The 12,942-nt window shown below is 50.6% G+C and overlaps 1 pseudogene; it reads right to left on the bottom strand.

Annotated features, from left to right (window-relative positions):
• Positions 1-7,926: 7,926 nt before the first annotated feature.
• On the bottom strand, positions 7,927-8,571 carry LOC129129635 (feather beta keratin-like; annotated as a pseudogene).
• Positions 8,572-12,942: the final 4,371 nt, after the last annotated feature.

A 12,942-nucleotide genomic window follows, 5' to 3' on the forward strand; every position in this document is an offset into this window, starting at 1 on the left:
CCTGGATTCTTCCATTCCATGTCAGCAGTGGGAGCGTTGCCCCTTCAGTGCGCCCGCTGGCAGGTGATGGATTGTCTTGATCACCACTTGGCTGTTCCACCCAAGAGAGCAGGAGACTGAGGGTTCAAGGAATCTCCCAAAGGTAAAGCAAGGGAAATGAGAAGTTCTCTATCTGGACAGGAATTGCTCTAGGCCCTGAATAATGCTGTGGACAAAGAGTCTGAAAAGTGGCTTTCCTGAGCAGGACCCTGTGGTGCTGATGGAGAACAGGTAGACCAGGAGATTGCAGTGGGGCATTACTTCTGTCCGTGTCATGTGTGTCCAAGACAGATTTCAGAAAATTGTTGCCATGGAGTCATGAGAGGTGGCCCTTCCTCTCTTTAGAGCGCTGGAGAGTTCCCATGTGGGGTGGTGTGGACAGTTCTGGCCTCAAGATGTGAAGTACATGGGGATAGTGGACAAAGGCCAGTTGAGGGCCACCAGATACTAAAGGGCCTGGAGGATCCTTGCTAGAAAACGCACTAAGAGAGCTGGGATTCTCAGGAGACAAGGCTGGACAAACGGGGTCACCAGTGTGTGGGAGCCCAGCTGTTGTCAGCATTGCAGACATGAAGGAATAGAAGGCAGGTGCACAAGTGAAAATAAATTGAATAGCATGGGCAAAGGAAGCAAGAATATTTCAGTTTGTATGGATGGTCATGGAGTCTAAGAGACAATGTGTTCCCTCATCTTGGAGGTCCAAAACTGAACTGCACATAATCCTGGAAATCCTGCCCCTCCTGAGTCTGCTTGAGCAGAGGGGATGGAAGCACTTGAACTGTGGAGTTCCTGCCCAAGTGCATAATTTTATTTCTCTGTTCCTCGGGAGGACTCAGGAGTGTTGCTGGGAAGAGAATTTTTCAAGTGTATGCAGGCATGGTGTGATTTTGTCAGGGCAGTGCCCAGGAGAGAATTGTTGTGTCCAAGCTTTTGACAGATGAGATGATGGCCTTGTGTCATGTTCTGGAAGGTCTCCCATCTCCCCTGTTTCCCATGTCAGCGTTGGTTGTTTTTGGTGGGGACATATTTGGCAAGAAATGTTCTTTGCTCCCTTTCCATCCCACATAATGGTTAAGTGCTGGTATTGCACAGGATGAGGAGGTGAGATTCTTGGAATTCAAAAAGAACAGAAAGCAACTCAGTTTGTGGTGCAAGAAAAATTTATTGAAGTGAAAGAATGATGGGAAAGAAGAAGCTGGAGGAATCAGGTGTGAGGTGGAAGTAGAGAAACCATCAGCCAAGGTGCTTTGCTTGCAGGAGCTGTTGGCAGAGGCCAGAGTTGGTGGTGTCAGGGGTGGTGCTAAGGGCCCTTAGCAGATGTAGCCGCCCCTTCTGCCATAGCAGCCCAGGCCTCCCAGGCCGTAGCCAAGGCCAAAGCCAAATCCACCAGAGATGGGCTGTCCCTGGGCATTGAGCTCAGTGCCCAGAGCAGCGGAGGAGGTGGATCCGACGGCGGTGTTCTGGGGGAAGGAGGTCATGATGGGTCCTGGCAGGGTGACCAGCACAGGGGAAGGGTTGATGATGACGCGGGAATCCTGGCATTGCAGGGCACAGGGCTCGTTGCAGCTGTTGGCCAGCGGGGTGGGTCCGCAGGGACTGCAGCGGCTGTTGCAGGCCATGGGTGTGGTGTGGAGGGTGCCTGGAAGAGAGAGGAGTGAGGCAGGGCAGGGACATGGGGGTGCAAGGAGTGAAGTGTCAGAAGGGCAAGTGAGTGTGGAGGCTGTTGTGGGGCTGTGGGGATGTGTGAGGGCTGCTGAGGATGGAGCTGAGCATGGTGGAAGAGAGGGATCAGGGGTGCAGGAGCAGGAGGGTCAGGGCTTGGAGTCCTACCTGCTTGTTGGACAGGAGCAGGAGGAGAAGGCTTGAGGAGAAGTGTGTGAGAGAGAGAGGCTCTGGGCCGGCTTTTATGCTGGTCCTGGAGGGGTGGGACAGCCTAGTCCCTTGGCCTTGGGGCATTTTGCAGGCCACAGTTCCTGGTTTACTCAGAGTGGTGAGTCCTGAGGTGTGGAGTGTTTTCCATCCCACAACTCTGCTGTGTCATGTCCTGCTTTTGCATCTGTATCCATCTGACATTGGCAGCAGCTTTGAAATGCAAGTAGTAGAGACCAAAGGATGTTGATGAAGATGTTTTTTTGTGGAGGGCTGTGGATGTGACCAGAGCTTTGGACAATGCAGTTTCAACATGAAGTCACCCCCTGGCCCTCGTGTTGTTTGGTTTGTGGGTGTCATGTGGAGAGGCTCCTCATTCCCCCACAGCCACGTCAGACTCATCTGGGCTTTGCAGCTCTACTGGAGATGACGGGCTTCCCCTTGGATCACATTATCTCCCTCCCTGTCCCATTGCTAACATTCTAAACCTGTGTATATGCCAGGCCTTTCCTGCTGGATATGGGGGAACAATCCTGTGATCCCTCTCCTGCTTTCCAATGTCTTCTGTTGATTCATCGAGTAGCACTCATCTCAACTGCGCCCAGCAAGGTCACACTGTGGGGTCCCATTGCTGGGCTCTGAGTGAAACCTGGAAAGGAAAACAAGTGCAGGATAAGTAGACTTGAGGAGCAGTTGAAGGAACTGTGGACATTTATCTTTGAAAGAATGAGGGTGGACCTTATTCCACTCTAGAGGTACTTGTATGGAAATTGTAACATCTCTTTTGTGTGGTATGGATTTGTGATTTGCGATGATGGGAATGTTTTCCTGCGCACAATTCTGCTGTGTCATGTCTTGCCCTTGAGACTGTGTCCACCTCACCTTGGCCACAGCTTTTAAGTGAGAGTGATTATTTGGGACGATTTACTTGGAAGATGTGTGTCACAAAGACAAAAATATGCAACAAAAGCCCAAAGAATAATATGGGTGTCGTCAGTGAGGCCATTCTGTGGCACTTACATAGTTTAGTTTGTGTGTGTGCTGTGAATATGGGTCCCATTCCACCAAAGCCATATCATACTGGTCTGGCTTTGCAGCTGAGCTGTGCATGAGGAGCTGCCCCTTCCATTGTGGCCATTCCTCCTTTAAAGTGAGAGTATTTGTGATGAAAGGCTGATGTTGATAGTGTGTGTCTAAAAGGGCTGAAAACGTGACCAGGATTTGGAGAGGTGGGGAGTCATCATTGACGTCAGCCTGTAGAACTCCTGGTTTTGGGTTTATGTGTGTGTTGTGAAGAGGGACCCAAAACTATCCTAGGTGTGTCAGGCTGGTCTGGGCTTTACATCTGTGCCAGGTGTGAGTGCCTGGACTTTTCCATTCCTTGTCAGCAGTGGGAGAGTTGCCCCTTCAGCAAGCTGGCAGGTGATGGCATATCTGAGGCCTCACTTGGCTGTTCCACATCTCAGAAGGACCTCAAGACTAAGGGTTAAAGATATCTCCCAATGCTCAAACAAGGGAAATGAGAAGTTCTGCATCTGGACAGGAGTAGCACTTGACCTTGGTCATGTTGTGGGGTGAGAGTCTGAGAAGTGGCTTTTGTGAGCAGGATCCCGTGGTGCTGACCGAGAACACAGACCAGCAGGTTGCAGTGGGGCATTATTTTAGTGGGGCATCACTTTAGTAGGGCATCACCTGTTTCTAAGACAGATTCCAGAAAATTGTGTCCATGAAGTCATGAGAGTTGGCCCTTCCTCTCTTTAGAGCACTGGTGTGATCCTGGGTGAGGTGGTGTAGACAATTCTGGCCTTGATTGGTGAAGAAGCACAAGAGGGCAGTAGACAAAGACCTGTTGAGGGCCACCAGATACTTAAATGGGCTGGTAGATCTTTGCTAGATGAGAGTCTGAGAGAGCTGGGACTCTCAGGAGACAAGGCTGGGCAGGGGCTGTCACCAGTGTCTGGGAGCCCAGCTGTTCTCAGCACTGCACACATGGAGAGAAAGTGGGCACTTAAATGAGTGAAAATAGATGGAATTCCATAAGCAAAGGAAGAAAGAATTTTTCAGTGTGTGTGGATTGTCCCAGATGTAAGAGGCAATGAGAACCTCTTCTTGGAGGTCCAAAACTGAACTGGCCATAATCCTGGAAATCCTGCTCCTGTTTGGCCTCGTTGGGCAAGGGGGATGAATCATTTTCACTCAGCCCTAATACAGTATGTTATTAGGGCTTCCTGCCCTAATAGAGCATGTTATTCCTCTTTTCACAGGCTAGACTCAAGAGTGCTTCTGAAAATTTTCCAAGTGATGCTAGAATAGAATGACTTTGGCAGAGTAGTGCCCAGGAGAGAATTTTTGTGTCCAAGGCTTTGGTCGATTGAGATGATGCCCTGGTGTCATGTTCTGGAAGGTCTCCCATCTCCCCTGCTTCCCATTTCAGCATTGGTTGTTTTTGGTGGGGACATATTTGGCAAGAAATGTTCTTTGCTCCCTTTCCATCCCACATAATGGTTAAGTGCTGGTATTGCACAGGATGAGGAGGTGAGATTCTTGGAATTCAAAAAGAACAGAAAGCAACTCAGTTTGTGATGCAAGAAAAATTTATTGAAGTGAAAGAATGATGGGAAAGAAGAAGCTGGAGGAATCAGGTGTGAGATGGAAGTAGAGAGACCATCAGCCAAGGTGCTTTGCTTGCAGGAGCTGTTGGCAGAGGCCAGAGCTGGTGGTGTCAGGGGTGGTGCTGAGGGCCCTTAGCAGATGTAGCCGCCCCTTCTGCCATAGCAGCCCAGGCCTCCCAGGCCGTAGCCAAGGCCAAAGCCAAATCCGCCAGAGATGGGCTGTCCCTGGGCATTGAGCTCAGTGCCCAGAGCAGCGGAGGAGGTGGATCCGACGGCGGTGTTCTGGGGGAAGGAGGTCATGATGGGTCCTGGCAGGGTGACCAGCACAGGGGAAGGGTTGATGATGACGCGGGAATCCTGGCATTGCAGGGCACAGGGCTCGTTGCAGCTGTTGGCCAGCGGGGTGGGTCCACAGGGACTGCAGCGGGTATTGCAGGCCATGGCTGTGGTTTGGAGGTGCCTGGAAGAGATGGGATGAGGTTAGACTGGGGTGTGGATTTGCGTGGGGCAGGGATTCAGGAGAGTGAGGTATTGTGGAGGCTGTTGTGGGGCTGTGGGTAGGCGTGAGGGCTGCTGGGGCTGGATCTGAGCATGCTGGAAGAGAGGGGCCAGGGGTGCAGGGGCAGGAGGGTCAGGGCTTGAGGCTTACCTGGTTGTTGGGCAGGAGCAGGAGGAGAAGGCTTGAGGAGAAGTGTGTGAGGGAGAGAGGCTCTGGGCTGTCTTTTATGCTGGTCCTGGAGGGGTGGGACAGCCTTGTCCCATGGCTTTGGGGCATTTTGCAGGCCACAGTTCCTGGTTGAATCAGTGTTGTGAGTGCTGAGGTGGGGAATGTTTTCCATCCCCCACCTCTGCAGTGTCATGTTCTATTTTTGCATCCATGACCATCTGTCCTTCTCAGCAGCTTTTAAATGCAGGTATTAGTGACCAAGGGCTGTTGATGAAGATGTTTTTTTGGCAGGATGTGGATGTGTCCAGAGCTTTGGACTGTGGGGTGTCAACAGTGAAGTCACACAATGTCCCTGGCGTGCTGTGGTTTGTGGGTGTCTTGTGGAGAGGGTCCTCATTCCCCCACAGCCATGTCAGGCTCATCTGGGCTTTGCAGCTCTACTGGAGATGAAGGATGTCCCCTTTGATCATGTTCTTTCCTTCCCTGTCCCATTTCTGACATTCTAAACCTGTGCATATTCCCGGCCTTTCTTGCTGGATATGGAAGAACAATCCCTGTGTCACCTTCCCTGCTGTCCAATGTCTTGTGTGGGTTCATCCGTAATGCTCGTCTCAGCTAGGCCCAGCATGGTCACACTGTGCGGTCCTGTTACAGGGATCTGAGAGAAACATGGAAAGAAAAATGTTTGAAGGCTATAGAAAGACTTGATGTTCAATTGAAGGAACTGTGGATTTTATTTTTCAAAAAAAAATTGGTTGACCTTATTCCCCACTAGAGGTACTTGAACAGAAGTTTTAACATCGGTTTTGTGTGTCATAGATTTCTGTGTTGTGATGTGGGGAATGTTTTTCTCCCCACAATTCGTCAGTGTCATGTCCTACTCTTGAGGCCGTTTCCATCTGAACTTGGTGTCAGCTTTTAAGTGAGATTTGGTATTTGGGGGATTTACTTGGAATATGTGTGTCTGAATAACCAAAATATACAAGAAATGCCTTGGAATTATATGGGTGTCATTACTGAGGTCATTCTGTGGTACTCGTATCGGTTTTTTTGTGAGTATGTTGTGAAGAGGGGCCCAATTCTACCGCAGCCATGTCAGGCTGGTTTGGGCTTTGCAGCTGTGCTGTGCATGAGGAGCTGCCCCTTCCATTGTGGCCTTTCCTCCTTTAAAGTGTGAGTATTTGAGACCAAAGGCTGGTGTTGATGGTGTGTGTCAAAGAGGACTGAAGACGAGACCAAGATTTCGAGAGGTGGGGAGTCATCAGTGAAGGCAGCCTGTAGAACTCCTGGCTTTTTGTTTTGTGTGTCTTGTGAAGAGGCGCCCCAAAGTATCCCAGGTCAGTCAGGCTGGTCTGGGCTTTGCATCTGTGCCAGGTGTGGGTGCCCTGACTCTTCCATTCCTTGTCAGCAGTGGGAGTATTGCCCCTTCAGCGAGCTGGCAGGTGATGGAGTGTCTAGATCACCACTTTTCGGTTCCACCATTCAGAAGGACCTCAAGACTAAGGGTTTAAAGGAACCTCCCAAAGTTCAAACAAGAGAAATGTGAAGTTCTGCAACTGGATAGGAATTGCACTGGGCCCGGGATAATGCTGTGGATTGAGAGTCTGAGAAGTGGCTTTTGTGAGTAGGACCCTGTGGTGCTGATCAAGAACAGAGTGCTCAATAGGTTGCAGTGGGGCATTACTTCAGTTGTGGGACACCTGTGTACAAGAGAGATTTCAGGAAATTGTTGCTATGAAATTGTGAGTGGTGGCCCTTCCTCTCTTTAGAGCACTGGTGAGATCCCATGTGCAGTGATGTGGACAGTTCTGGCCTTGAGATGTGAAGAAGCACAAGGGGGTAGTAGACAGAGACCAGTTGAGGGCCACCAGACACTTAAAGGGGCTGGTGGATCTTTGCTCGAGGACAAGGTGAGAGAGCAGAGACTCTGAGGAGACAAGGCTGGGCAGGGTGGTGAGACGAGTGTGTGGGAGCCCAGCTGTTCTCAGCACTGCACACGTGATGGAATAGAAGGCACATGCACATTAGAAAGTAAAGCAAATACCATGGGCAAAGAAGGGAATAATTTCTCTGTGTGTGTGGATGGTCCTAGACTGTAAGAGAGAACGGAGTGCCTCTTCTTGGTGGTCAAAAATTGCACTGGCCATAATCCTGGAAATTCTTCTCTTGCTATGGGCCTGCTTGAGTAAGGGGGATGGAAGCATTTGGACTATGGAGTTCCTGTCCAAGTGGATGTTCTTGTTCCTCTGTTCACGGGGAAGACTTGAGTGCTGGTGTGAAGGGAGTTTTTCAAGTGTATGCTGGCATAGAGTGACTGTGGCAGAGCAGTGCCCAGGAGACAATTGGTTTGTCAAAGCTTTTGGCAGATGAGATGATGGCTTTGTGTCATGTTCTGGAAGGTTTCCCATCTCCCCTGTTTCCCATGTCAACATTGGTTGTTTTTGGTGGGGACATATTTGCTAAGAAATGTTCTTTGCTCCCTTTCCATCCCACATAATGGTTAAGTGCTGGCATTGCACAGGATGAGGAGGTGAGATTCTTGGAATTCAAAAAGAACAGAAAGCAACTCAGTTTGTGATGCAAGAAAACTTTATTGAAGTGAAAGAATGATGGGAAAGAAGAAGCTGGAGGAATCAGGTGTGAGGTGGAAGTAGAGAAACCATCAGCCAAGGTGCTTTGCTTACAGGAGCTGTTGGCAGAGGCCAGAGGTGGTGGGATCAGGGATGGTGCTGAGGGCCCTTAGCAGATGTAGCCGCCCCTTCTGCCATAGCAGCCCAGGCCTCCCAGGCCGTAGCCAAGGCCAAAGCCAAATCCGCCAGAGATGGGCTGTCCCTGGGCATTGAGCTCAGTGCCCAGAGCAGCGGAGGAGGTGGATCCGACGGCGGTGTTCTGGGGGAAGGAGGTCATGATGGGTCCTGGCAGGGTGACCAGCACAGGGGAAGGGTTGATGATGACGCGGGAATCCTGGCATTGCAGGGCACAGGGCTCGTTGCAGCTGTTGGCCAGCGGGGTGGGTCCGCAGGGACTGCAGATGTTGTTGCAGGCCATGGGTGTGGTGTGGAGGATGCCTGGAAGAGAGAGGGGTGAGGCTGGGCAGGGACATGGGGGAGCAAGGAGTGAAGTGTCAGAAGGGCAAGTGAGTGTGGAGGCTGTTGTGGGGCTGTGGGGAGGGATGAGGGCTGCTGAGGATGGAGCTGAGCATGCTGGAAGAGAGGGATCAGGGGTGCAGGAGCAGGAGGGTCAGGGCTTGAGGCTTACCTGGTTGTTGGGCAGGAGCAGGAGGAGAAGGCTTGAGGAGAAGTGTGTGAGGGAGAGAGGCTCTGGGCCGGCTTTTATGCTGGTCCTGAAGGGGTGGGACAGCCTTGCCCCATGGCCTTGGAGCATTTTGCAGGCCACAGTTCCTGGTTTACTCAGAGTGGTGAGTGCTGAGGTGAGGAGTGATTTCCATCCCTCAACTCTGCAGTGTCATGTCCTACTTTTGAATCCATGTCCATCTGACATTGGCGGCAGCTTTTAAATGCAAGTATTAGAGACCAAGGCATGTTGATGATGATGTTTTTTGTGGAGGGCTGTGGATGTGAGCTTTGGACTGTGGGCTGTCAACAATGAAGTCACGCAATGTCCCTGGTGTGCTGTGGTTTGTGGGTGTCTTGTGAAGAGGGTCCTCATTCCCCTACAGTAATGTCAGATTCATTTGGGCTTTGCAGCTCTTCTGGAGGTCATGGGTGTCCCTTTCCATCACATTCTCTCACTCTCTGTCCCATTGCCAAAGTTCTAAACCTGTTTATGTATCAAGTCTTTCCTGCTGGGCATGGGAAAGCAATCCTTGTGGTTTGGTGACTCTTCTCAGGTCCTGCAAATTCTTGTGATTTTTTCATTCATAGCACTCATCTCCGCTGGCCCCGGCTAGTTCATGCTGTGAGGTCCCACTGCTGGACTCTGAGTGACACCTGGAAAGGAAAACTGGTGAAGGATAAGATGTCTGTGGAGCCCTTGAAGAACCTGAATGCATTCAATTTTCAGAACCACTGTGTTGACCTTTTTACTCTCTCAAGGTACCTGAATGGAAATCATGACATCAGTTTTACCTGGCCAGGCCTGACGAGTCATGAGCTGGGGACTGTTTTCCTTCCTGCAACTCTAAAATGTGAAATCCTGCTGCTGTGACTGTGTCCATCTGACCTTGGCAGCAGCTTTAAAGTGAGAGTTGGTGTTTGGGAGGATTTGCTTGGTAGGTGCGTGTCAGAGAAACCAGAATAAACCAATAAAGCCTATGAAAATCGAGATGTCAGCAATGAGTTCAACCCATTGGACAGCAGGTGTGTTTTGGTTTGTGGCTGCATTTGAGAGAGGGACCCCATTCCTTTACAGCCCTGTCAGGCTGCTCTGGGCTTTGTGGCTGTGCTGGGCATCAGGTCCTGCCCCTTCCAGTGCATTTAGTCCCTCCCACCCTGCCCATGGATTTCCAGGGAGCTTGTTCCTGTAGACAAGGATGGGACAATTTTTCCCCTACAAAGCATTTCCAAGTTCAGCTCATACAAGGTGATTAGGAGCAGTTAGAGTTGATTATGGAGGGGAAAATCATGTCTTAGTGACCTCTGTGTTGCCTACAGAAAAAAAGAATCTTCCTGTGGGTGATGAGGGAGCCATGGTTGGTGTTTACCTCCACCTCTTAGCAATGTCTTTGGCACTTTCTCCTACTGCATCATCACAGACCATGCAAGGATGTACAGGTGGTGTGAAGGGTCAGGGAGGTGGACTGCTCTATTTATATAATATTGAAACACCATGACCTGGAGCCTTATGTTCCAAAGTCAAGCTGAAGGCAAACTTCAAATGAAGTAGCTCAAGAGTCGTATCCATTAGGCCAAAACTGTTCCACATCCTCAAAACTGACCTAAGTAGGTGTGAGCAGGTCTGGGCTCCCCAGGGGAGGAAGACCACAGAATCAGTGAATCAAGGCCATTGTTTAGTTTAGAGCCACCAAGATCTTTAAAGGGCTGGAAGGATTTTTCGGGGAGGACTGAGCAAGCTGGGACTTCCAGGAGACATGGCTGGATGGGGGGTTGTTCCAAGTCAGCAATGGCACAGGTGAAAAGAGATGAAATTCCATGGGCTGAGCAGACAAGGCTTTTTTATTGTGAGGATGGTGACAGAGTGGAAGAGGTGCAGGAGTTTGTCTGTTAAGGGAGATGAAAACCTGACCTCTCCATGGTTCTGGAAATCCTTCTCTGGGGAGGCATACTTGATCCTCTTGAGACAGAATGGAAGGGCTTGCAGCACCTCCAGAGTTTCTGTGAGAGTGGATGTTATTGTGATTGTGTGGTTTGAGAGTTGTGATGGGAGGGGGTCTTGTCAAGGGAATGCTGGCATGGAGAGATTTTGCCAGAGGAATGAGCAGGAGAGCATTGTTGTATCAATGCCTTTGGTATGGCAGGCTGTGTGATTTTGTCATGTTCTGGATGGTCAGCATTCAACCCTGTTTCCTGTTCCAGTCTTGGTTGTTCCTGGTGGGTTTCTACTTGTTTAGGAAGGTGTTGTGCCTCTTTGCTATCCAGCCCATGGGTGAGGGTGTGAGAGTTTTGGAATTCAAAAAGAAGAGGAGACATGTGAGACTTTGATGCAGGAAAACTTTATTGAGGCAAAAGAATTAAAAGGCAAGAGTGAGAACTTGAAGGGATCCAGAGTGAGGTGGAAGTACAGTGGCCATCAGCAGAGGTGCTTTGCTTGCAGGAGCTGTTGGCAGAGGCCAGAGCTGGTGGTGTCAGGGGTGGTGCTGAGGGCCCTTAGCAGATGTAGCCGGCCCTTCTGCCATAGCAGCCCAGGCCTCCCAGGCCGTAGCCAAGGCCAAAGCCAAATCCGCCAGAGATGGGCTGTCCCTGGGCATTGAGCTCAGTGCCCAGAGCAGCGGAGGAGGTGGATCCGACGGCGGTGTTCTGGGGGAAGGAGGTCATGATGGGTCCTGGCAGGGTGACCAGCACAGGGGAAGGGTTGATGATGACGCGGGAATCCTGGCATTGCAGGGCACAGGGCTCGTTGCAGCTGTTGGCCAGCGGGGTGGGTCCGCAGGGACTGCAGATGTTGTTGCAGGCCATGGGTGTGGTGTGGAGGGTGCCTGGAAGAGAAGGGATGAGGTACGAGAAGGGTGTGGGGGTCTGAGGGGCAGGAGAGTGAGGGAGTGAGGAGTCTGTTGTGGGGCTGTGGGTAGGTGTGAAGGTGCTGAGGCTGGAGCAGAGCGTGCTGGAAGAGAGAGGCCAAGGGTGCAGGAGCAGGAGGGTTGGAGCTTGAGACTCACCTGGTTGTTGGCAGGAGCAGGAGGAGAAGGCTTGAGGAGAAGTGTGTGTGGGAGAGAGGCTCTGGGCTGGCTTTTATGCTGGTCCTGGAGGGGTGGGCCAACCTTGTCCCATGGCCTTGGGGCTTTTTCCAGGCAGCACCTCTTTGCTGACCCAGTCTGGTGAGTGGTGAGGTGGGGAATGTTTCCCTTTCCACATTTCTCCAATTCTATGTCCTCTTCTTGAGTCTGTGTCAATCTGTCCTTGGCGGCAGCTTTTAAATTCTAATAATAAAGCCTAAAGTTTGGTGATGATGTTTTTCAGGGAGGTCTGACAACATGAGCAAAGCTTTGGACAGTGAGGTGTCATCCATGAAGTCACTCCACAGCACTGGTGTGCTGTGGTTTGTGGCTGTCTTGTGAAGATGGGCTTCATTCCCTCCCAGCTCTGTTAGGATGGTCTGGGATTTGCAGGTGTATTCAGGGTGATAGATCTGGATGTTTCATCATGCTCTCTCCCTCCCCACCTGGGATGCATGCCTGCAGGCCTGTCTCCATGCCTTTCCTTTCCTCTTGGACATGGGAAAGCAATCCCTATGATTTAGGGATGGTCTCCCAAGCTCCCCAAAGCCTTGTGTTAGTTCATTCATAGCACTCATCTTACCTGGTCCCAGGAAGGTCACATTGTGGGATCACAAACCTGGGCTCTTACACAAGGGAAAGGAAAGTTGTAAAGGATAAGGAGAACAAGACAAATGAGGAGAAATTGAGGGAACTGGGGTGTTCAATTTTTCAGAGAAAGGTTGTCTTTGTTGCCTTCTGGAGTTACCTGAATGGAAATAATTCTATATTAGTCTTGCCTTCCTTTTATCTAACCATAGGAGAAGAGGGAATGGAGTCAAGTTGCCCGAGGGGAGGTTGAGTTTGGAAGTGGGGAAAATTCCTTCAGGACTCTGTTTTCCATCTCTGACACTGACTTTCCAGGATAGTGGTGCAGTCAGCATGCCAGGAGGGATTTACATGTCTTAGAGCTGTGTCATTTGGGAGCAGGCCGAGAGGTGACCTTGGCAATGCTGTTAGGAAGGGTTGTACTTGATATTTTACATTTAGGTCTTTACCAAATGAAATTTTTAAACATAGGTGGCATTGGCTTTGTTTGGTTAACATCCGGATTATATGTCCAAAATGTTTTCCAGCTGAACCGACTCCACAAGTGTTGGTGGCTGCTGTGCAATGCAGCAGAGGCCAAAGTGGAGTAGCAGCAGGACAGAAGAGAGCCTGGGCTTTGTGGTCTTGGGTTGTGTCGAGTGCCAAGGGGTGAAGCTACTTCTCATGGAGGTTTTCCATGAGAAAATGGTGTTTGAGCTGTGTGTCTGCCCTGTGCCAGTGACTCAGCCTGGGCATGAGGAGAGAGCTGTGGGTGCTGTTGAACTCCAGGCTTTTGTGAAGCCCTTGAGGCTCCTTCTCATTCCATGCTCCCAGAG

The sequence above is a fragment of the Agelaius phoeniceus genome, chromosome 1 (genome assembly GCF_051311805.1).
Source record: "Agelaius phoeniceus isolate bAgePho1 chromosome 1, bAgePho1.hap1, whole genome shotgun sequence".
In the NCBI taxonomy this organism is placed as follows: Eukaryota; Metazoa; Chordata; class Aves; order Passeriformes; family Icteridae; genus Agelaius; species Agelaius phoeniceus.